Source organism: Cupressus sempervirens, chromosome 10 (genome assembly GCF_028749045.1).
Source record: "Cupressus sempervirens isolate cs-2001-9-10 chromosome 10, ASM2874904v1, whole genome shotgun sequence".
NCBI lineage: Eukaryota > Viridiplantae > Streptophyta > Pinopsida > Cupressales > Cupressaceae > Cupressus > Cupressus sempervirens.
The window spans coordinates 604812691-604837013 of record NC_143127.1 but is presented as its reverse complement, the minus strand read 5'-3'; positions in this window follow the sequence as shown (position 1 = coordinate 604837013).

The window sequence follows — 24323 nt, the reverse complement described above, 5'->3', positions numbered from 1 at the left end:
TTCAAATTCAAAAGCCATGATGGAGGAATTGTCTGAGTAGGAAGTAATGTAGCCTATCATATTATAGGAATTCGATCTATAACACTTGATGGTAAAACATATACTGATGATGTTTATTTTGTTGATGGATTGAAGCATAACTTGCTAAGTGTTGGTTAACTTATGGACAAAGGATATCAACTGCAATTTGGTAATGAAACATGCATAATCAAGAACAAGGAAGGAAAACTACTTGGTACTGGCACAAAAACTAGAGGTAATTTATTTTAGTTAAACTCCACTGAAATAACAAGTTTAGTAGTAAAGATTGACAATAGTTGGTTATGGCACATAAGATTTTGTCACATTAACTTTGATAACATTGTGAAGGCCAATAATACACTTGCTGTGAGAGATTTGCCCAAGATCTCTAAGCCCACTGACACTATTTGTAAGGAATGTATTTTGGCTAAGTAGAAAATAATCTTATTTCCTAACAAGTAGTTTTGTACGACACAAAGGTTGGAATTGGTACATACAGATCCAAGTGGTCCTGCAAGAACAAGAGGATTCTATGCAGAAGGGTACTTTATGATTTTTGTTGATGATTTCACTAGAATGATGTGGGTAGCTTTCCTCAAAGAAAAATTAGAAGCATTTGAGAAATTCAAGATATTTAAGAACAAGGTTGAAAATGAATCTGGAGTTAAGATTAAAAGCCTAAGATTAGATAGAGAAGGAGAATTCAATATCTATTGTGAAGAACATGGCATCACGAGAAAACTATCCTCACCCCATACACTTGAGAAAAATGGGATTGCTAAAAGGAGAAACAAATCAATTGTTGAAGCAGCAAGAGCTAAGCTATTTGAGAATGATGTACCAAAGAGTTTTTGGAGAGAAGCAGTCAATACAATAGTATACACACTAAACACAGTATACAACATATTAGAAAAGGTATGGAAAAAACACCTTATGAATTATGGTTTGGTCATTCACCATTAGTCAAGTACTTCAAGATATTTGAAAGAAAATGTTACATCAAAAGAGATGATCATATTGGTAAATTTGATCCAAGGAGCGATGAAGGTATGTTTCTTGGTTATTCATTAAAAAGCAAAGCTTACAGATGTTTCAACTATAGAACAAAAACTATAGTTGAGTGTGCAAATGTTAAAGTTGATGAAAAGTTTGGTACCAAGGAAAAGATAATGGACTATAACTCTGATGGAGATGATTGTTTTGGAATGACTAATAGAGGTAATAAGTTATTTTTCAAGACTAACAATGACATGCAGAGTACTATGCAAATTGAAGATGTAAGAGTAAATTAGAATGCAGTACCAGAAATAAGAATTAAAGTAGCTACTCCTACTCCAACCAGAAACTTGATAAGAAATCATCCTACATATCGGATTATAGGGAGTAAGGAAAAAGGGGTAATGAAAAGGGGCAAAGTTAATGAAGAGCTATGTTTGATATCTCAAGTTGAACCAAGAAGAGCTGATGAAGCTATCAAAGATGATTGTTGGAAAGAAGCAATGAAGGAAGAACTCTAGTAGATAATTAAAAATAACACATGGGAAGTAGTTCCTAGACTCGACAAAAATGTGATTGGCACTAAATGGGTATTCAGAAATAAAATGAATGAATAGGGTGAAGTAATAAGACCAAGGCAAGACTTGTATGAAAAGGTTACTCTTAGCAAGAAGGAATTGATTATGAAGAGACATATGCACCTGTAGCAAGAATGGAAGCAGTCAAAATGTTCCTAGCATATGTAGCAAACAAATTTTTTAAGGTGTATTAGATGGATGTTAAGTAAACATTCTTGAATGGAGAACTTGAAGAAGAAGTATACATTGAGCAACCAAAATATTTTCCCTTAGCAAAAGAAAAGGATATGGTTTGCAAACTAAATAAAGCATTGTATGGATTAAAACAAGCACCAAGAACTTGGTATGCAAGGTTGGACAAATACTTAGCAAAGCTTGGGTTTGTTAAAGGAACAATAGATGGTAACCTATATTTGAAGGAAATAGAAGATGGTTTGCTAATAATCATTGTATTTGTTGATGACATCATTTTTGGTGGAAATGATGAAGACAATAACAAATTCTCAAAAGACGTGAAGAATGAGTTTGAAGTGAGCATGATAGGTGAAATGAAATTTTTCTTGGGATTGCAGATTGTTCAGAACAAAGAAGGTATCTTTATTTCTCAAACCAAGTATTTAAAGGATTTATTGAAAATATTTGATTTGGAAAATTGTAAACCTTTTGGAACTCCTATGGTAGTTGGTCATAAGTTATCAAACAAAGATGAGACACCTACTATTGAACAAAAGGAGTATAGATCTACGATTGGTGAATTGCAATATCTAACTCATAGTAGACCAGACATAGCTAATGCAGTTGGAATTGTGGCAAGATTTTAAGATGATCCTAAAGAATATCACTATGCAACAGTAAAAAGAATATTCAAATATCTGAAAGGAACACCAAATTATGGTATTTGGTATGACAAAAATAGTGACTTTACTCTTTGCACTTATATAGATGTTGATTGGGTAGGAGATAGTGATGACAGTAAAAGCACTAGTGGTGGAGCATTTTTCCTTGGAGGGAGACTAGTTTCTTGGCTCAACAAGAAGCAAGATTGTACCTCACAAAGTACTACAGAAGTAGAGTATGTTGTAGTAGCAAACAACTGTAATCAAGTCATATAGATGAAGCAAATGATGAAGGATATTGTAATATCATTCATAGAACCTGTGATCATTTATTGTGATAATACAAGTACAATCAACATGTCTAAGAATCCTATTTTGCACTCTAAAACTAAGCACATAGAAATAAAGTATCATGTATTAAAAGAGAAAGTTGCAAAGAAAGATATCAGACTGGAATAAATCAGCACCAAGGAACAAATTGTAGACATTTTCACAAAGGCTTTACCAAAGGATACATTTGAGTACCTGAGAGGTATGCTTGGGGTTATGCCCCTACCTAGCTCTAAATAAGAGATGCAGAAGTGCATCAGTCCAGGGTACACAACATCATTGTTAGACTATCAGTCCAAGGTACACAACATCATTGTTAGACTGGACCGAATGCTGATGCTCCCTCAATGGGGAAGTATCTGTGATGAACAAAGTCAATCAAGGACTTTTGGTAATAGGTAATTGGTATACAACAGTATCTTTTGATACTTGTGATAGAATTGTAAAGCAATAGACCAGCTTGTGGTCATGTTGATAGGTTGTTATATGTTCAAATTTTGTACTACCTTTGACATTAATGTGAATGGAGGAGAGACTGATACGAATTACATTAAATGGGAGAGAGTGACATGTAAAACACTAAAGAGAAATTGCACTATGGGGGAGTTGTGTTGAAGGATTTGATTGATTGGTATTCTTGGAACTGGATGTGTTTCATCTATGTTTCCATCAATGCCAAAGGGGGAGATTGTTAGCATGAATGCTGATGCTATGAGAAAACATTGCAGAATAGTATTATGACTATGTTTGTTATTGATGACAAGATAGTAAAACTGTTAGAGCAGTAGACTAAGATTTATATATTGAGGACACCACATTGCGTGTTTACCCATGCATAGTTAACAACATATGCTACAACATGTATTTGACATGTGGTCAAGTGCGCAGAACTTGAATCGACAGCGTACGAAAGATATTGATGATTTACTGAGAATTGCAGGAAAACAGAGTATTGGGAAAATAGTCTCTATTTTATGATCAATATAACATACTTTTCTTGGAGTCAAGGGTTGTGCAGTTAACTAGAGAATGTATACCAACCACTGATGATGTTAGCAAGTGTGCAGGTATGAAAGTTGCACGTGTGAAAGTTTGTGTATAACTAGAGCTGACAACTTTAATTAAATCTATATTTTATTCATGGAGTTGACTCAAATTAATGTTAAGTGTGTGGAGCCGACTCAAAGGGTTAATAATTGAGTATGGTATAAAGGAAAGATTTTTTCCAAGTTCTAAGATACCATGGTTGTGATTGAGAAGCAAAGCAGACTTGTGAATTGTGAAGGGTAGAGTAATCTGCTAATGCATGTAGGTAACCTTAAGGGTTACTGATGAGTTCTAGATCCATTTGCATGATCTAAGGGTGAAGAAATCTGATGTACTAGATAGAGGAAGAGATATGAGATTGTTCACATCTATGAATGGTATCAAGATCAATTGGATAGTGGGTTCGTTTGTCTGATCATGAAGCTGTTTGGACATTGGGTTTAGCTTCCTTCTTCAACTCCTTATAGGGTTGGAATCTCCTAACAGGGACACTCTTGACCTTGTCCATCCTCTAACAAGGAATATTCAAATTAGTACATTATTTTGTGGGCATCATTCTCACTGGGGTTTTCCCTCTGATCAAGGGTTTTCCTAGTCAACATATATGGTGTATTTATGTATGTGCATTTCTTGTGATTGCTATTTACTTTGGTTGATAAAGTAAGAATAGTTTAAGATTGATATATAACTAATTCACCCCCCCACATGCCCCCTCTTAGTTATATTGGTGAACTATTACTTCTAACATAAGGTGAGGTAGGGTAGAAATAGTTCTACATTGATTTTTTTTTTCATTTTATATTTTTTATATTTTTAATTTGAATTGGTCACAAAAGGTCTTTTAGGGGAATCTTATAGGGAATATTCCCTTTTACTAAAATTGGGAATTAAATTTTCTCATACAAAATCCAGAGAGCATTTTGGCTCTCAAATAGATGGAAATTATGTGATATCTTTTCTCATCCAAGTGCTAGGTTTTTTTTTATAGAAATTTTAACATGGCATAGGGTAATCATGTTTTGTTCATTTTCTTGAATGGGTTTGTAAGAATAGTTTAAATGTTAAATTTTGCGTATAAATTAGGAGTAATGCTAAATAATTTATAACACATGCAATGTAAGGTAAATATTTATTCGAATCCAATTTCCTATAGAACATGGTCATAATCAAATTGAATAGCTTTATATAACATCAATATCTAGAACAAAATTGATTACTTTTTATTTAGAATTTAATTTTCAAAGGTACAAGAAATGAATTGTGAAACAACTACATTTCTACATTCAGTCTATACCAATCAATTACAAGAGATCTACATTGAATTCTATTTAACATGTTCTCATGTTTACTATCAAATTTTATACATCAGGATCATATTTCATCTTATTACAATAAGAACTACATTAGGAAGATTGAAATCCAATAGATCCAATAGACATCCAACATTTTTTTTATAACATGAACAAGATTCAATGGAATCACTACAAGAAGAAGTCTTCATAATAATGAACTCAAGAACACCATGGAAATTTTGAATCCAATTTTTCTCCATTTCAAGATACCATCCAAGCAATCTGAAAAATACATAATGACAACCATGGAGAGCTCACCTCCCAACCAAGGCCTCGATGTGAGGCCACACCCCAAGCTTAGGAGAACCAGTAAATGATTGTGTGAGAAATAGAACAATCACAATGACACACTCAACAAACAAATCCCATCCAAGGTATGCATAATAGGTTTCATATTGAACCAAGACTAGAGAGAATGTTTTTTCAGGTAGGAGATGTCAATCATGAACACAAATTATATGCGTCTTCCAAGGCTAATAAATCACAATGAACTTCTATTCTTTCTCTCCTTATCTCCCTAAAACAACATCAGTTTATATTGACAAGTAAGGGCCCACAACACCTTATTTTTTCCCTCTCCTCAACATAAGGAGAGACTATGCACTGACCTGAATTCCAACCAAGCCCTCCTCTTGTACATGGCCACTTCTTCCCTATCTGACGGTGAGTAATGCCAACACACCCTTCAGAAATTTCTCAACAAAACCAAAAGAAAAACATGAAAGGAAAGAAAATAGAAAACCCACAAATAACCCATCCCTCACATGTTACAACACAAACACGAAATACACACATGCAAGAGATTTACATAAGTAAGCAATGAACAATGCACGTAGAACATGGCTATGAAGAATCCTACCTTCACAAAGGTTATGGCAGTGGAGTTTTAAGATGAGCTAAATTCTTCTTCCTCTTCAATTCTAAACTTGACTTACTCTAAATGTAGAGAATGGGTGAAAAACCTTCAACTCTCAAAATGGCCACTAAATAGGCTTCTAAACTCACCCACCCAAAATGACAATAACTCCAGACTTGAATTAAGCCTTCTATGGTCTTCCCACTTGTTCCTACTATCAAGACAACTTTTCAGGAGAAGTGTAAACTTGAAAAACCTTATGGAGATGGTCAATTATTGCACCAAAGAGAAAATTAGGGGTCATAAATGCTATTAGGAAGTTCTAGAAGGGTGAAAGAGGTCCCCGACCCATGCACATACCCCTTAGGTGCTTGGATTGCATTAAATTTGGACTCTAGGATCATTTTATGACCTACACAAGTGGCTTGAATTATTTGATCTTAAAAAACCCTAAGAATGAATCATTTCTGCTAAACCCTAATTAGGGTAATTAACTTAGATTAGTAACTTAATCAATCTTCGAGTAACAGTTTATATTGCCAATCATAATTAACATGTTGATACACACACACACATACATACATATATATTGAATACATTACCATTAGATTCACTGTTATGTAACATTGAATACATTACAAAATATAGAATGATACACACATTCAAATTATAATACAAATAAAACACTTGACAATGAGGTTTAAATCACTTTATTGGATTCAACCTTAGTCTTATAGTTTGCACATAGGGTCAATTACCGATTCTCTAATAAATTCCAAGGTTAATTATCTTGCACACTCAATTTGAATAGCAATAGTTCGAGAGAACTCACATGTATATATTTAAATCTCATTTTCATAATCACATTGATCAAAACATTAAAAGTTTTATTTAAATAACCTTTCTCATTTCTGCACATATATTCAATCATCACTAATTCAATAATTAAATAGTTAACATATTCATAATCCTGAGTCATTTATTGAATTACTATTACCACAAAATTTTGCACCCTCACCTGAAGTTTGACCTAAAGGCAACCTTGTGAAACATGGAAGCAATCTCCAAGTTGTGGGACTTGAACTTTGAGATTGAGTCTTCGAAGAAGGTTAGCTTCCTTACTATCAGGACACACCTAACTAATTTTTGAAGGAAACGGGAGAAGGAAATGCATGAAATCAAACTACCTCATCTAATCTAGAGGGGTGATACACCAAATAGTATGTTTAGTCTTATCCCTACTTAGAACTGCATAGTTCATCAATATAATTTCAAAGCACATAGATTCAATCTTTTCTTTAACTAAACAACCACATGAATATCAAAGACCAATTTAATTTTATAAGGAAGAAAGTTCAATCTATATCATTCAAAAGAAAAATAGATACAACATACAAGTTGAAGAATGGAAGCAACACATTAATAGAAGGCAAGAAGATATTACACAATATATTAATGGAAGAAAGAGGTATAACAAAGAAGTATATTGATTTAGAGTAAAAGGAAATTAGAGTAGAAGATTATACAAATTAGCTGCTATAGAATCTGATGGGACTAAAAATTGCATTCCCATTCTAAAATTTTGAGTCAAATTGAGCCATATAAGCATTTTTCTTATTTGCACACCTAGCTATCATTTTGAGGCCTATGAGGTTTTTTATGTTTCTAACACCATATTTTGATCCTATCATGAATCCATTTGATAGGTTTTCAAACACGATTTCAAATGCAATTTGTACAATTTTGCAGGTGTCAAAAATATAGATTGATCAGTACCCCTATTCGAGATGTCATAACTCTGAATCCATGATAGATGAGACCAAATGGTTTATAATACTATATTCTAATCTGAAAATACTTTAAGTTTGTTAGTTTTTGAGTCTTGAATAATCCATCTGCACACTTTACTAGGTCCATTCCATTTGAGAAAATCACAATTCAACAAATGTTCCTTGTTATGCAATTCTGAGTACCTAACTTCAAACACCTATCAAATGTGTCATGTTATTCATCATGAGCCCAAACCACACATTTATAATCTCCCCATGATAGTGAACTAATTCCCCATATTTTGTGTCAACAAGTTTTTGTTTGACCTATTTTCAAAGCCAAAACCAAACACAATTTATTATTTTTTGACATGTTTATTTGTAGGTAGTTTTACGAAGGCAACTTTTATAATCAATTTCTTTTGACCTAGGTATCATCATGACATGAAATCTGATAGGGTTCAAGAATGCAAAACAAAGAATCAACATGTCAGCTTTGAAAGCCTAGTTGTTGAATTCAGTTAGCTTTTTAAGACAATCTTAGAGGCATCTAGGTGTAAAATTATAGTTTGCAAGAACAAGGTGAAATGAGTTTTAAATGGTGATTCAGTGGTTGGATTTGGTTTTTAATGGTACTAGGTGATTAACTAATCAAGTTGAAGTATTAGGTGTTTCAATTCAAAATTATATTTTTAGCCAGACCCTCTTTTTGGCTCAACTGTTTTCAGTAGACTAAGATGACATTTGAGTGATGAAAGATGTATTCAGGAGTTGTTATTTTTGTGATGGTCAAAGTATAGTTATGTTTTTCCTTTTGGAATCAAATGAGTATATGATTTATAAACTTTGTGACTAGATAAAGGAGGGATTGAGGCATTGTTCTAGAAAAAATCAAATGCCAAGAGATTAGAAGGGGTGATAGGAGTTTTATTTTGACTTCAAGGTATAGGAAGAACATGAAAATAACAAAATATGATGGATCCAATGGGTAGTGGTAAATGAAAAATATGGGAAATTATTTGTAGCAATCAAATGAGTGTAGTGAGAAATTTAGAATGGGAAATTAGTGTTTTCACCACCACTTTTGAGGAATCATTTTGGGTAGAAGGCAACAATTGATATAAATGAAAGCCAAAAGAATTTGATAATGAGGCTCCATACTCCATTATGATTGGGCCAGAAAAATGTGGAGCTACCAAAAAAGTGCACTTCATTTACAAACATAGGAATCTAGAGTTTGGGGAGTATGTTAAGCACCATCTTAAGTTCCCTCCATCTGTTCCATCTGATAAGTTGACCCATGTTTATACAACTATCATCAAGACTGATAACGAAGTGAGGATTTTGGTAGATGGAGAGTTTGAAGCACCAAAGATTACCAATCCAAAGTACTTTCAGTTGGAAAGGCCTAATTTGGATCCAATAGCTATAATTGGCATTGAAATCTAGATGATGTAAGATGGAATTTTGTTCGAGAACATATTAATTGCATTGAAGAAGGTTGCATGGTGTACACCCAAAATGTATCACACTCTAAACCCTCCTATTTAAGTGATTCCATGAGTTCAAAATGCTTGGATGCCAAATTAGAGCTCCCTATCCACAGAGTGCAAGAGAGTATGTTTCAAGACTAAGAAGTAAGCTAGTATGAAATGCATAGTGCAGCCATGTAAACAAGATGAGAGTATTACAATCCAAACTAATTACTATGTGAGCTAGATTATAAAAAAAGAGAAACTAAGCTACATGCAATATTATTCTAAGCTAATATGCAATGGCGATGATAGAATGAGACAAGGAATAAGAAGTTCTCCATAAATCTCCAAGGAAACCTGTTAGAAAACCTGTAGCATAAAAATACTCAAAAGATGGATGGACCCTTTGAGGGGGAAAACTCTCTCTCTTTAAAGTCGACAGACAATAGAGGTCAAGGTCAAGATGATGGAAGATCAATGGTGGAGTTCAAAAATAGGAGTGATCCATGTGTACAAGCAAGTCAACCAATAAAATAGAAGTTGACTTTGCATATGAGACAAAAGTCACAAAGCCTTTTCTTTTAATTTGTAAATTAGAAAAAGCACTTTATGTGTGCACTTTAATTGGGTTAGATGAAAGGGGGCTTTTATTTAATTAAAAGGGGACATGTTCTTTTAATCAAATAATTAACTTAGGATAGCAAAGTCAAAGTATAGATTATAATCAAATTAATTGATTATTAGCAATTTGGTCTAGGTAAATGATTAATTAATTTAGCCAAAATGTTGATAAAGGGGCTAATAGTCTAGATGAAAATTTTTGGATGATTACATTTGCCTCTCTTTGAATAATGCATGATCAATCTAGGAACACATTATGTCAAAAAAAAGAAGAAGCTAAGTAGGCAACAATAGATAAAGATATTTGATTCTAAAGAATGAAATGTAGAAAGAGGTAGCAAATCGTAAATGTATAGCTTGATAGCGGTAGTACTGAACACTAGGAAAGAGGCAATGTCAGAACTCAAGAAGAATGTTAACACCAAGAAAAGTAGATAGACTAAGAGCAAATGAAAAGATCGAACATTTGATCTTGAGAAATATATAGTTATAACAAGCAATGATAGAGTATCTCTACCCCCTCCGGATTGAAATTGAAATGAAGTAAGAGGGATGCAAAAATGAGTTAGATATGTGAAAATAAAAAATGTATTAGTGTCCAAGATGATAGATAGATGATTAGAACCAAAGAATGACCATGTAGAAATGATAGAATGCCCCAATCTGACCAGAGTTGACCACAAAGGATAAAGCATGAAAATTAGGTCAAATCAAGTAGAAAAGTGATTTTTGACATGAAAATGTGAAGTGGAGTAGATATTAAGTGTAGAAATGATGAAGACATGAAGAAATGAAGATGCCCCCAAAGATGATTCAGAGATTAGACCTCAAAAGGTCAAGTAACTGAATAGAAGAAGGTAGAATTTGAAAATATGATTTTGACTATTAAGATAAACTCAAATTTTGATTTTGATCTTGAAAATGGATCCAAGATGTCAAAATTATGTAAGAGGTAAAATTTTTATATAGATGTGATAATAGGATAGCAAAGAAATGAAGCGAAAGATCAAGAAGGTGAAAAGAAATGATGAAGAAGAAAACAAAGAAGGTATAAAAGCAGTTAGCTAATATGTCCAAAAAAAAGATGAAGAGAGAGCTCTCCCCATATGTAGGAATGCAAGACTAAGCTAGAAAATGAACCTAAAATGAAAGCTAAAATGTAAAGTGGTTTTCTAGCAAGAAACACATAATATTTAGACTCTAATTTCATCATTGAGCATTTATTAGGGACATCATGAGATCATACAACCATCACTAGTGTAACTATGAGTGTATGAATATGATCGATATCAAATAGGAATGTGGAAATCCAATCTATGCATCAAAAAAAAGTAAGTTAAGATAACCATGTGATTAGATTCCCTAAGTTTGATTTAGCAAGATTACACCTGTATCAAGGCATAAGCATTAGGATAACCCTTGAGTGTGATCTTGCAAAAATAGTCAAGGATGATACATTTGTAAGTCTAAGTGTCAAATAGGATAAGTATGAATGCTTTAAAAATTGTAGAAAAACAAAGTATACCTACAAGAAGAAGAAAGAAAACATGCCCCATGCCCCTAGTCTTCTAGTCCATGACATCCTCGAAAGACTATTAGGGAGGGAACACATAGCAAAGAAATTGTCATAGACAACACACAAAGTAGATAAATTTCATCATAGCTTAGTTGTTCAAATGTTTAAGTGTGTGTATTAGTCACTTAGCCACTTCTTCAAGACTTGATTCTAATAGCGAGGAATATTGCGACATTAGAGACTGTAGGTAAACTATCTAAAAATTGTTGAGAAACACTTGGTGTTAAGTTGGGAGGTAGTGTTGAGAGACACTATTTTGTGAGTTGCCAAAGAAACCCTAATGCATAAGGAGACATCAATAGGCTAAGCAGTTGTGCCCCCAAGATGAGGACAAGAAACAATTCCAAGCTAGGAAATGTGTTACAGAGTGGGTGATTGAGACTGATAGACATAGGTGCAAGGGTCTCAAGTAGGGCTTGTTTCTAGGTTTTCACCACTTGGTAGATTTTTTTAGGAATTTTTCAAAAATTTTGTATTTTTTGATGATACATCAAAGTGCCTATGACTAGGTTTCACTAAGATGGTCATTTTTTCAGGACATTTTTTGGTTTTTTAGGATTTTTTTAGCATCATATATGATTTTTAGGATTTGTAGAGAAATTTAGAGATTACTAATTCTCAAGAAAGATCACATCCATTTGTCCCAATGTATAGCAAGGTATAGAATGTGGAGCAACGAGCTGGTGAATAAGCAGGGATGGATAAGAAAGGAGTATGAAGCAAGTGAAAGTGATCCTCAAGGACAGACTCCTCAAGAGTACCTAAGCTAGGGAAAGATAACCATAGGAAGTAGGTTTTTGATAAGAAATGGGAGCAATGAGCAAGATAACATATAGAATAAGCAGTGAAGCCAACAAGCGATATAGCATATAGAATAAGCGATGGAAGACAATAGCATGAAAATGTGTAGTCCAAAAGGAGTAGACATGTTAAGAGACCTATGCAAACCATATTTTATTTATTATGATCAAGACCAAGGGGTCAACTAGATAGGATAGCGATGAGATAGAGCAACAAGAATGAAGCTAGAGATGAAGGCTATGAATGAATGAGTAAGAACAATAGGGAAGATGATGGATAGGATAGCCACTACACAATGATAGCTCAACATTGTCAAGATCAAAGAGGGAGAAAAGGGGATGGATAATGGAAGAATTGCACATGTACTAGGTTTTCATCATGGTACTTATCCAAGGAACTATAAGAAGTGCATTTCACCATAGGATGCATTTATTTCTTTTTACTTTTGCTACCAAGGTGCCACAAGAAGTGGTTTTCACCAAGGCACATTTTATTTTATTTTTTTCTTCCTTTATTAGTTCTATTTTTTTCTTTTCTATTTTTTTTGAATTTTTAGAAAGAGCTCAATATTTTTAAAATTGGATAGCGCTATTATAGGAAAGATGAGTCATGATAAGCAAAGATCATAGATAATTATGTTCAAAGATGCTGATAGGGTGAAGCAAGAGAGATGGAAGTAGGAAGAGTATATGGAGGATAATATTTTATGTATAGAAAGTAAGTGTAAGGTTTAGAGGATTTCATGAGGGTAGCTGAAATATTGGGCAAGATCAACATTGACAAACATCTTGAAGGGTGTTGGAATGATGGATGAAATAGCTTGAGGTTTAGATGTATGAGGTGGTAGGAGAATTTTAGAAGAAGATGGAGTGGAAATATGTGAAATCATTCGAAGAAGACATTTGGAATAAGATGGAGTGGAAGCCTTTGGAAGCTTGAATGCCAACTTTGAAGTATTTTCAATATTCAGTTCCTTTAAGAAAGACTTGGGAATCTATATAGATTTAGAATCCTCATTGGATGTTTTAGAGTTCATTTCTTTAGTAATGGATTTAGGAACTCATACTTTCTTTGGTTTATCTATATGAGTAGTGGACCTTTGTAGTTTCTTTTGTGCATTTTCTTTCTTAGTATCCACATGTCGATTAGAGGAGACATGGTGAACTTGTGAAGATGAATTCATGCATTTGTGTTTGAGCTGATCATCCAAATTGCTTCCAAAATACTTGGGACTTGTGGATGAATAAGGCTGATATGACTAGTTTAGATGGATAGATGGGTGCAAATTCATCAAGGATAAGTTTCTGTGTTGATCTTGAGGTATGATGGGAGAGCTAGGACTAGAAAATGCAGGAGATGAAGGAACATGAGATCCCAATATTGATGTAAGGTTTGAAGACTTTAGCTTTGATAGATAAGGACCAAGCAGGCTAAACTTTAAGTAACCCCCCTCCAGAAAAAGATATAAATTATTGGAGAATCTTTCATTATTTTGAAAAAAATAATTTTTATCAGCATATCTCTCAATTTTTTTGTTTTAAATATTATTTACATTGGTGATTATTTTGGAATCATAATTTTTGAGTAAAAAATATTGACGAATCTCAATAATAATAGGAAGTTCGCTAATTGTCATGGAATATTACAAATCAAAATTGAACATGTTTTATCTCATGGAAATTATGATGACAATTACATTATATTTTAAATCAATAGTGAAAACTAAATATTGGTAATGTATCCCTAAAGCAACTAATAATTATGATAATAATAATATATATAATATTTAGGTGAATCAAATCTAATCATTTATCGAATATTGTGGTGAATGTTTGAGTTTAAATTTCTTTAATAAAATAAATTATTGAGTGATCCTAAATATTTTAGAACTAAATAAAATGTGGTGGTTTAGGTTACATGAAATCTTAAATTATTAGCCAAATTAGTAGCAAATTTTTTCTAAAATTCACAAAATTATGAATATTCACTAGTAAAGAACACCATAGGACCAAGGATAGACTTAAGAGATGCAAATGGATAGTGGAAAGGGCTATCAACATCTTTAAAGTGAGCAACATGGTTAAAGCCATTAATAGAAACATGAGTAGCTTTGATATGAGCAACATTTTTAATAGGAGCGCTTGGAGCTTGAGCACAATTTTGAAGTGGATAATGGAGAAGTAGAACATGAGGGGATGCTTTGATCTTGACAAGTAGCTTTGAATAGCATAGGAAGAGAACTTTTCTCATAATTTTTGGTAAGCTCAAGGGAAATGGTGGAAGTGGTTTCTTCATCATATTTAGGAGGTGGATAAGATAGGATATGGAAGGCAAAAATCTTGAAAGAGATGAATGGGTGCTTGATCTTGATCTTTCTTGACATTTATAGCTTTAGCTTTTTGAGAGTCCTCTTGACATGGAGCCACTTCTAAGGAAAAGGGAGTATGCAGATAGAATGGAGTAGCACATGGAGTAGGCATAGTAGCACATGCAGACTGAAGATTTTTAGTTGTAGTAGCATGGAAAAAGTTTGCAGCCAAGTGAAGGTTAGCTTGAGTTTTTTTTAGAGGTAGCCCTTGAGGGTACACATAGTCAATGTGGAAAGCATTATTATTATTTTGATAGAAGCATGATGGAAAGCTTTGAAGTGATGGGAGATGCATGAGTATTAGAAGAAGTGGAAGATGTAATGGAGCCACTACTAGACATAGGGTCATCAATGTAATCTTTCTCAAGAGAATTATCTTCACCACATTAGTCACTAGAGGTTCTAAGATCAATAGTCTCATCATCAATGAGATCTTGCATTTTATGTTTTAACTCTATAGAATCAGAAGTAACATGGTCATTAGAATGATGATAAGCACAAAAATCATCCAAGAAAGGATTTACATAGGGGCTAGACTTAGGCAACATGATGAGCTTGGTGCCAAGAAGTGTTCTCAAAATGTCATCATAAGAATTTTCTATAGTAGTAAAAGTTCTCTAAAAAACATGTCTAGAATCATTTTTTTGTTTCTCAAGAAAATAACAATCTATCATGTCTTCATCATATTGGTCAAAGATAGGCTTGTTGTGGAATTTTGGCATATGCTCCAAGGTTGTATCATTTTCTAGCTCTCTGAAAAGGTCTTTAGATCTAGTAGGTGAAGACAATTGATGTCTTGATGTAGAGCATGTAGACCTAGAAAAAGAGGATGACCTTAAAGAGGGTGACTTGTGTACATATAGAGTACTAGAAAGAGAATCATCTAATGATGTTTTTTCCTCGACCATTTTCTCAAATCTAGCATATGATTTTATCATGCCTTTAGTGAGACTAGTGTAGGTAGGGTCCAGGGTCTCTTCAAGTTTATTGTATTGAGTGTGTAAGATTTGAAATTCCCTAAATAGCTCAAACAACTCAGGATCATCTAGACTTGGTTGAGATCTAATAGCACAAGATTTAGATCCCATAGTTGTAGATGCAAAGCCAAGCATAAAAGAGCCTAGACAATAACTTGATGTTCAAATTATAGGAGATAGAATGTTCACTTGTCAAATACAGGATAGCAATGAGAAAATGACTTGTTAAACAATGTGTCCAAGAAACTTATGACATGAATGGCTCAAGTCAATAGCTAGGAAAGAAGCCCAAATAGCCAAGCAGATAGAGCAAGCAAGAACAAGTGAACAAACTTCCCAACCCAAGAGTGTAGTCAAGAAATCAAGATAACCATTTTAACAAAAAGATAACTAGCAAGTAGACATAGACCATCAAGATGGAAAGGCCAAGAGCACTAAAACGAAAGAGCCACTTTAAGCATGTTCAAAAACTAGAGATGTAGCAAATCAAAGTCAAATGATGAAACTCCCCTTAGTAAGAAACAGAAGAAAATATTTGCACTTTATGTTTTGACTTGGTTGACAAAGTTTGATGTTCAAAAGCAATTTCTTTCCAAGAAAGACAATGACACATGGAGTAGTCTTCAAACAATCAAACAAGGGACAAAGCAACCTTGCATGATACAAGCATAATTGAGGTCTCAAAAAAAATCCCTAGAACTGTCGTCATGTGTATGTTCAAAAGATTTTCAAAGGTATAACACATTCTAAGACACATCAAGAGCATCCTACCTAAAGGACATAGTTCATTACTCAACAACTTGGCCCACACTAAGTGCTCCTTTTCCTCACACCAAGTGGTTGCCCACAAGAGATATCGGCTTTGTCATGGAAATGTTGAAAATATTCAAGATATGACAAGTTATTGAGAGGGGAGGGGCGAATCAATAACTTTAAAAACTTTCCTTTATATTTACCACACATACATCTATGCTACCACATTCATTAGTTCTGAAACATAAAACATTCATTGCAAAAGTGAACACAATATTTTGGTGACCCATAAACCTTCCAAATAGAAAGTAAAATTGGGGTGGGGATAATAACCACAAAACTTCAATACTGCAACATAAAGTTGGGTTGTTAAAGCGTACATTGACCACTTCTAGTGATCTGTTAGGAGCACAAAGGACTGCTAGGTCTACCTTGTTAGAGGATTTAAAAACATACAATGAAGTATGTAGTCGGTTAGGAGATTTATACAAAGACTGTTAAGTCTACCTTGTTAGAGGATTTAGAGGATTGATTCACAAGTTAAGATGAAATAGTGGATCTACTTACAACAAATTGCTGATAAGATCCTTTATGCACCTATCACCTTATGTGATGAATATATTGTTTCTACCTTTGTATTGACCTTGCTGAATTCCTTGAACTGTTGTTGAAATCCTTCACAGATACTCTTCAAAATTACTTTGCATTACTTCATTGTTCCTTGATGTTCCATATCTGACAACACACTTTACATATATACCTTTCAAATTTAAATAATTGCAAGGTCAGCCAAAATACAAGTAAACAAATACATTATAGAGTCGGCCCAACAGTAAATAACTTAGGTTTATTGAATTGACTCGGTGACCTTCTGATACATGGCGTCCACTGCATTACTTAGCATCATCATGCACTCGGTAGAAGTGAAGGCTTGGTCCATACTAATCACTCGATGCAATTCTGAACTCAGTAACCATTGGTGACTCAGTAGATGTAGTGTCACTCGGTAGATACTACATATTGAGTTTACCTTACTTTACTTGGCAAACACTATCTCTACTAATGCTCAATTTTCTCTGAATTTTTATGTCACAACCTTATTGCTTAGTAGACACTATGAAGCACATTAGATACTAAAAAAATCAATAGACACTACTGGTCTTCACATTGTCTGTATTTACTTGGTAGCTTCAAAAATGCTCGGTGTAAACTGTATAATTGCTAAGCTTACAAGGTAACCACTGGATGCTCGGTAAGCATTCATAATTAAGTGTTGTCACCAATGAAAAATATAATATAATGCCAACAATATCCCCCTTTGGCATTAGTGACAAAAACACTTATGAACCAAAACTTATGTTGACTGACATTCTGATTTACCAAAATTGATCTTTGTAAATATGCTATATACATATCTTACATATCTCCCCCATACATATGGCATGCATAGCTTTTATCTATACATATGTCAATTTATTTTTATTTCTCCAGAATGTCTCTCTTACCCCTTTTTCTCTCTTTTTTTGTTCATCTCATACTCCCCCTTTTTGACAATAATGCCAAAGAATATATACAATAAATTCAAATAGAGACACCAAAATGTGAGAGAAATTCAGAGTGTACCTTGAGAATAAGAGACAATGTCTTAGCCGAATTATCTTGCAAAATTTTGCAAGTGGAGAGAGCCACTTGAACTTCTATAGAAAGTTCAATCATATGATCTGCTATAGAAAAATTGTTGTCTTGAATCAATGTTTTTGAATAGGCAATATGTTTCTGCATTTGGTCCATGACTGGAAGGATCATATTCTTGATGTCAATTAGTGTAGATATGATCTTGGCTTCTTCTCTAAGTAACTCTGCCTGCTTTTCTGACAAAAATCTTACCTTCATGTGATGTGAAGAGCTTGAACTATGGTCAAGCTGCAACTTTTGAGCCCTAGCCTTCATTTCCACATCTATCTTATTTAATTTTTCTTTAATATCCTTGGTGTACTTGGTAACATCACAGAGCTTTCCAAAAAGTAATGTTACATTTGTAAAAGATTGCTCAAGGTTGCTCAAAATTGTGGTTAATTCTACCTTCTTTATTGCAATGTGCTCAAGCACCTTATTGTCAAATTTCTTTTGTGCCTTTTCAATGAGCTTCTCTTGCCTAGAGGTGTCCTCATTGAACTTATTTACAACCTCTTCTAATTGTAACAAAATGTGTTGAGATGGATCAACATCAACACCAATAGCTTTAGTAATTATATTTTTGGCATTTTCTATTATTGTATATTCTCTATCCCTCTCTTCTCTTAGCTTCTTGTACCTTGCCTTTTGCTCTAAAAGATGACTAACCATTCTCATTTCGTTGGCTGAGGCAGTGTCCAAATCTATCTTGGGAATAATAATTTCTTTATCCAAGTCTATATCTTCATCAATTTGCTTCCTAGTAAGCAGAAGTTTTAGAGGAGTCTTAGGTTTTACTTTAGTGCTTACTTCCTTGGATTTAGAAATAGAAACAATAGTTGATATAGATGGACTAGCAGAAAAAACTTGAATATGTCCAACTGGAGGAAAACTGAGAGAAGTACCGATTGTATCCACAATTGATGTGCTTCCCAAAAATGATGTACCAATGGGTAATGTATAGGCTGGAATATTTATAATTGAAGTACTAACAGAGATTGGTGCAGTTAGAGATATTGTAGACAAAATTGTAGAATGGGCCAACGAACTTACCGTACATGGAATAGAATAAGTTGGCACAATAGATGATGCTGTGACTGATTGCTCGGGTGCTAATGAAGAGAGATAGAGCTCGGTAGATGAAGTAACTGATACTTCCATAAAAGATGCTTGGAGTTGTGGGTTAGCAGGAGTAGATGATATTTCCAATGTAGATGCAATCAATCCTGCTGAATTTGTCTCCAACCCTGATGATGTTGATGGCTTAGGTGGAGAGTGAGGAAGGGAAGCTATGGCTTGTGCCGCAATCTTCATTGGGTCATCTTCTTAATCCTCTTCCTCCTTGTCTTCCTCTTTAGCTTCTTCCCCTTTCTCTTCATCATCAACCCTTAGTGCCTGATAATCTCCAATATCAACAGTAGCACATGGAGTGTTGTCATCTTCTTCATCATCATTGTCACCATCATCATCCTTGATCTCGACTGGATCATCACTAGGCTTATGCAGATGATAGATATTCTTCCACATGTTTGTTGATTCTCTTACAACATGCTCAATGTCCTTAATTAGAATCAAACATGTGTGAAATCTAATCATCATTTTACCTTCATTATTCTTCATGGCTACCTTTATTTCTACCTCAGTGAGATTTGGTAATAGATTCTTCAAGGATTGTTCATAAATGTCTTTTGCTGTTTGAGTGGCTGATTCCCATCTCGGTTGCAGTCTTACTAATAATTATTTTGAGATCTGAGGAGCAATCTGGTCTTGGGAATACTTCCATTTTTCCATCTTGGTGAGTACTAGCTCCTCAATCTACATCTTTTATGCATCAGTTCTAGTTTCAAACTTTAAAGCTTTGAAGTTTGTGATGCCAGCTCCTTCTTCCATCTGTTTCAACCTTTCTTGGAAGGTAGGTTGGGGCTTGTTGAATACTACTTCACCTTTATTTTTTCCTTTGCCGCTCCTAGTGAAAATAGCTATGGAAGCCTTTGGAGGTTTAGTAATGGTAACCTTCCCTTTCTTCTTTGCTGGCTCTGCCTCTTTCTCTGATTCTTGCTCTTCTTCTTCTTGTTGTTCTAGATCCTCTTCTTCATCCTCTCCTTTTTCCTCGGTAAGCATGAAGGGACTAGTGACAGTTTTCATCTTAGCAATCTTTCTCTTACCTTTGCTAATTGCTTGAGGTAGCTTAATTTCTAGTTCAATTCTGGCTTTTGCCTCATCATAAGTACCAAAAATTGGTTGCTTGGGGTCTATAAGCTCATTTACTAGTGCTTCAATGATGTCCCTGGTTTCATCAATATTGACCTCATAAGGGAGAGGTTTCACCCATGCAACTTGGGGCCTGATTGCTTGAATGTATACTCAATCGCAATCTACCATGAAACATACATCATCTTTGTAGTCCACAACAAGTTTAGGAGGAATCTTGAACCTGTTGTTCATCCTTTCTTTGAAGTTTATAGTGTCAAAGTTTACACCCATTTTTGCTATAAACTCATTTATTTAATACAAAATGGGAACATCTTTTCTCCATATGATAGATCCTTTAGATGGAAAGAATTTTTGCACATAAAAGAAGAGACATGTTAACAAAGAACTGAATTTGCAAGGATTGTTCTTTGATGACCTGATGCTATCCATATTTTTGTTTAGTTGCCTTAGTAGTAGTTTTGACAGGTCAAAATCCAAATTTTTCTTCACAACTTTGAATGCTAAGTCTACTACCTCACATGGAACATTGTTCAAACAACTAGAACTGTAAATCTTGTGAGCAATTACATGAATTTTGAATCTTAGCTCTACATCGATAATGGTGCTAATTTTCAAGCCTCTACCATCCCATTTGGCTAAGGTTTTCTTTTGGAGTTCATCCTGACCTAAGGTTTTGGTGGATTTAGCTTTGGTCAAAATGGGAAGGCTAGTAATCTTTTGAATCATCTTTTTGGTGATCAATACAGGTTGTTCCAACCATAGCTGACCATTGTGAACACGACTAAGAATATACTTGATCCATTTTATTTGTAAACTTTTTAGCAGGTGGGATATGTGTGTCAACCCTTTTGTTTCCAAATGCTTGTGCTCAGGTTTTAGTGAGCCATCAATACACATTTATTCTAAAGTACTATCCATTTCTAGGGTTCCTATTTCTTGAATTGAACATTTAAAATGAGTGCAGATATCATTAATAAAAAGTACCTTTGGTGGGATTTGTGATTTTGCACCATTAGGGTCGAGTGCCTCCACCACTACAGGAACTAACTTGAAATTTTGTGTTTTCCATTCTACACCCTTGACCAACATTTTTGATCCCCTTTTCACCTTGCTACTACTGGTGCTTCTGGATGCCATTGCTGCTTGCTAAGTGATGGAAATCTTTGAACAAATTCCCTAACTGCAAATTCACTCAAAATCTCTTGGAATCGCTTGAGATGCACTTGGAGAACTCTTTGCTCTTAGGATACGATGAAAATTGAAGTTGAATTTTTCTCATTTTGATGAAAAGTTTTCCATTAATACTTGTTGTAGTGACTGATAGAATGTCATCCGCTAACCTAACTCGGTAAGAGTATCAACTCGGTAGATGAACCAAATTCCCTTTTACTCCTGAATTTCCTTGGCAAGGTCTATGATTACTTTTCTTGGTAGAGTCTGATGTAACTCGGTGAAAGATAACCTTTTTGTGATTGGAATACTGATTGGATCATTTGCATTCCTTATATTTCTTGGAATTGCTTATGATTTTCTTGTTGAGTACAACTCCAACGCATTCTTAGGAATTTAGTTTGAGGGGATGGAGTCATCCACTCCTTGAGTGACTTCACTATCATGATTTGAGCTAGTATCCTTAGTAGATTTAGGAATCCATTGTTGCCTCATTTGTTTCCTTATACTGTTAGCTCTTGCTTTCTTTTCATCTTCAACTTTGCCTACATTCATGCAATTTTTAGCTATATGATCGAGTTCAGTGCATGTGTAACACCTTATAGTAGTATCTTTCTTTCTTAGGTGATGCCTTGCACAATTTATACCAATATGTCCATATTCTCCACAATAATGACATCTGCACATGGTATTGTAGTCCCATCCAAATATTGCCTTTACAAGTTGTTCAACTGGATTGAATGATTTGGATTTGCATTGAGATGCCTTGTGACCATGCTTCTTGCATTTGTGACAATTACCTTCAAATTTTGGTTTCTCTATAAGGTTTCTCCCCCCCCCCCCCCCCTGTATGCAACTATCAATACAATGCTCTATCAAAACTGTTGTAGGAGATTGAAATGGATAAGATGTAATGATTTATGTTGTGAATGCCCTAATGAAATTGTGATCAGTTAATTCATCCATGTTTAAAATGCTCAGTGATTTAAGAACTACTACATTATCTCGATTGTGAAAATATTAAAATTTTACTAATGATAATACAAGGCATCTTGCACCTAGTGATAAGGGTGTTGATTTTGGTACCTCGATGATTAAGTTTTATGCTTTCAAATAGTTCAATATTCCTAAATTAGTGATGTTATGATGTTAGGTAGATACATGCCTAACGATGATTATTCTAGTACGTTAATTTGAATCACTGAGTAAGTTATGTTATATTGATTTTGTGTCCATTGATGATTAAATGTGAAAGGAAATGAATTAAACAGTTAACTATATGAAAGATTCATGCTTTGATTTATGTAACTATACAGATAAGTTTTGAATATATGTATGTGAATTTCTTGTATTACTGATGTGTGCAATGAGTGTGCAAGAGATTTAGCCAGGAAACTGTCATGTCCCCTTTTCAAATAATTAAAAACAATAATCTTTTCTAAGGTAGGCAGGCCCAAAAAGGTGAAGTTTCAGAAAAAGGGGATAATCTTTGGAAGTTAATGGACTAATAAATGAAAATTATTATTAAAATATGTTTTATTAACCCCTCTTGTATGTGAGTTAGGGTTATGCCCTCTTTTAAGGGGTTTGGAGACATTTTGGGCTCATTCTAGAACTTGATTTTTGCGCATTGCTTTGTTGTTCTTCAGACGTTGCCAAACCTATGAAGAAGGAGACCCAAGAATGGAAGTTTGTAGGTTTCTAGGAAGGCTAAGGATGGGAGTTTGAAGCCATTCCATGTGCATGCTCATGCAGAGTTTTCCTTTGTGCTGAACAGTGCAGATTTGTGAGTTTTCAGGTGTATTTTTTGTAAGAGTTTGGTGTTTTCGGTTGAGTATTTCATATCAGTTTGGGTTGCTGATATATATCAGTATTTTAAATGTTAAAATAGAGCTGAAAATATGTATTTGGATATGATTATACTTTTGTGATAGATTATTAAGTTTTTGTGGTGATTTCGGGCTATTTTGTGCTATTTTCGGGAGCCCAATGAGCATTATTTTTGTCCTCCATTTGGGAGCTATTGTGTGCATGTTATACAGATCTAGAAATGTCATTTTATAGGCTGTTATGCTACTCAAATTTCTATAAAAATTTTCACTTTCAGATTTATTAATAATAGGTGAAGCTGTGAAGCTTTTGGCACTATTTTCGGCATACCCGATTTGGGGTTTATTGAAAAATTGGTGGATCTTTGAAATATTGGTTGTTTGATCTTGAAAAATCTGATTAGAGGTTGGAAATATCATACAAAATTAGTGAAGGGACATTTCAGTGGTATTAGAGCCATGATCTTGCCAGCCTGAGGGTTTGTAGAAGTTTGCATGTCAGTTTTGACAACTACCCAAATCTTGCATGTCAATTTTGACAACTACCCAGATCTTGCATGTCAGTTTTGACAACTACCTAGATCTTGCATGTCATAATTTATGATTGCATGTTGCTCCTAATCAGCTGCATGTCAAAATTTATGGTTTCATTCTACTTCTAATCGTTTGCATGTTAGTTCTTGGTGAATTTGGTGGTTGCATGTTGCTTCTAATAAGCTGCATGTCAAAATTTATGGTTGCATGCAACTAAGTGAAAGAGAAAAGAGATATTTAAAGTGAGAAAAGAATAAAGAAATTTTGATCAAACCTCCAGTTGAAAGTAAAAGTATAAAATCCAAGGAAGGAAAAAAGTATGGCTAATCTAGATGAGATGGCAAAGAAATTCTTTCAAGACATCCAAAATACTCAAAAGCAAATAGTGGATAGTTTGGCAGAAACTAGAGAGGCTTTGCGAATATTGACAGAAAAATTGCAAGGAGTTGCATCTATTAATGAGAAAGGGAGCACTTCAGAGGAGTCAAGAAATTTGAAACTCACACCCTCTCAATCAACAAAAACTATTTTTCTGCATGCAGATGA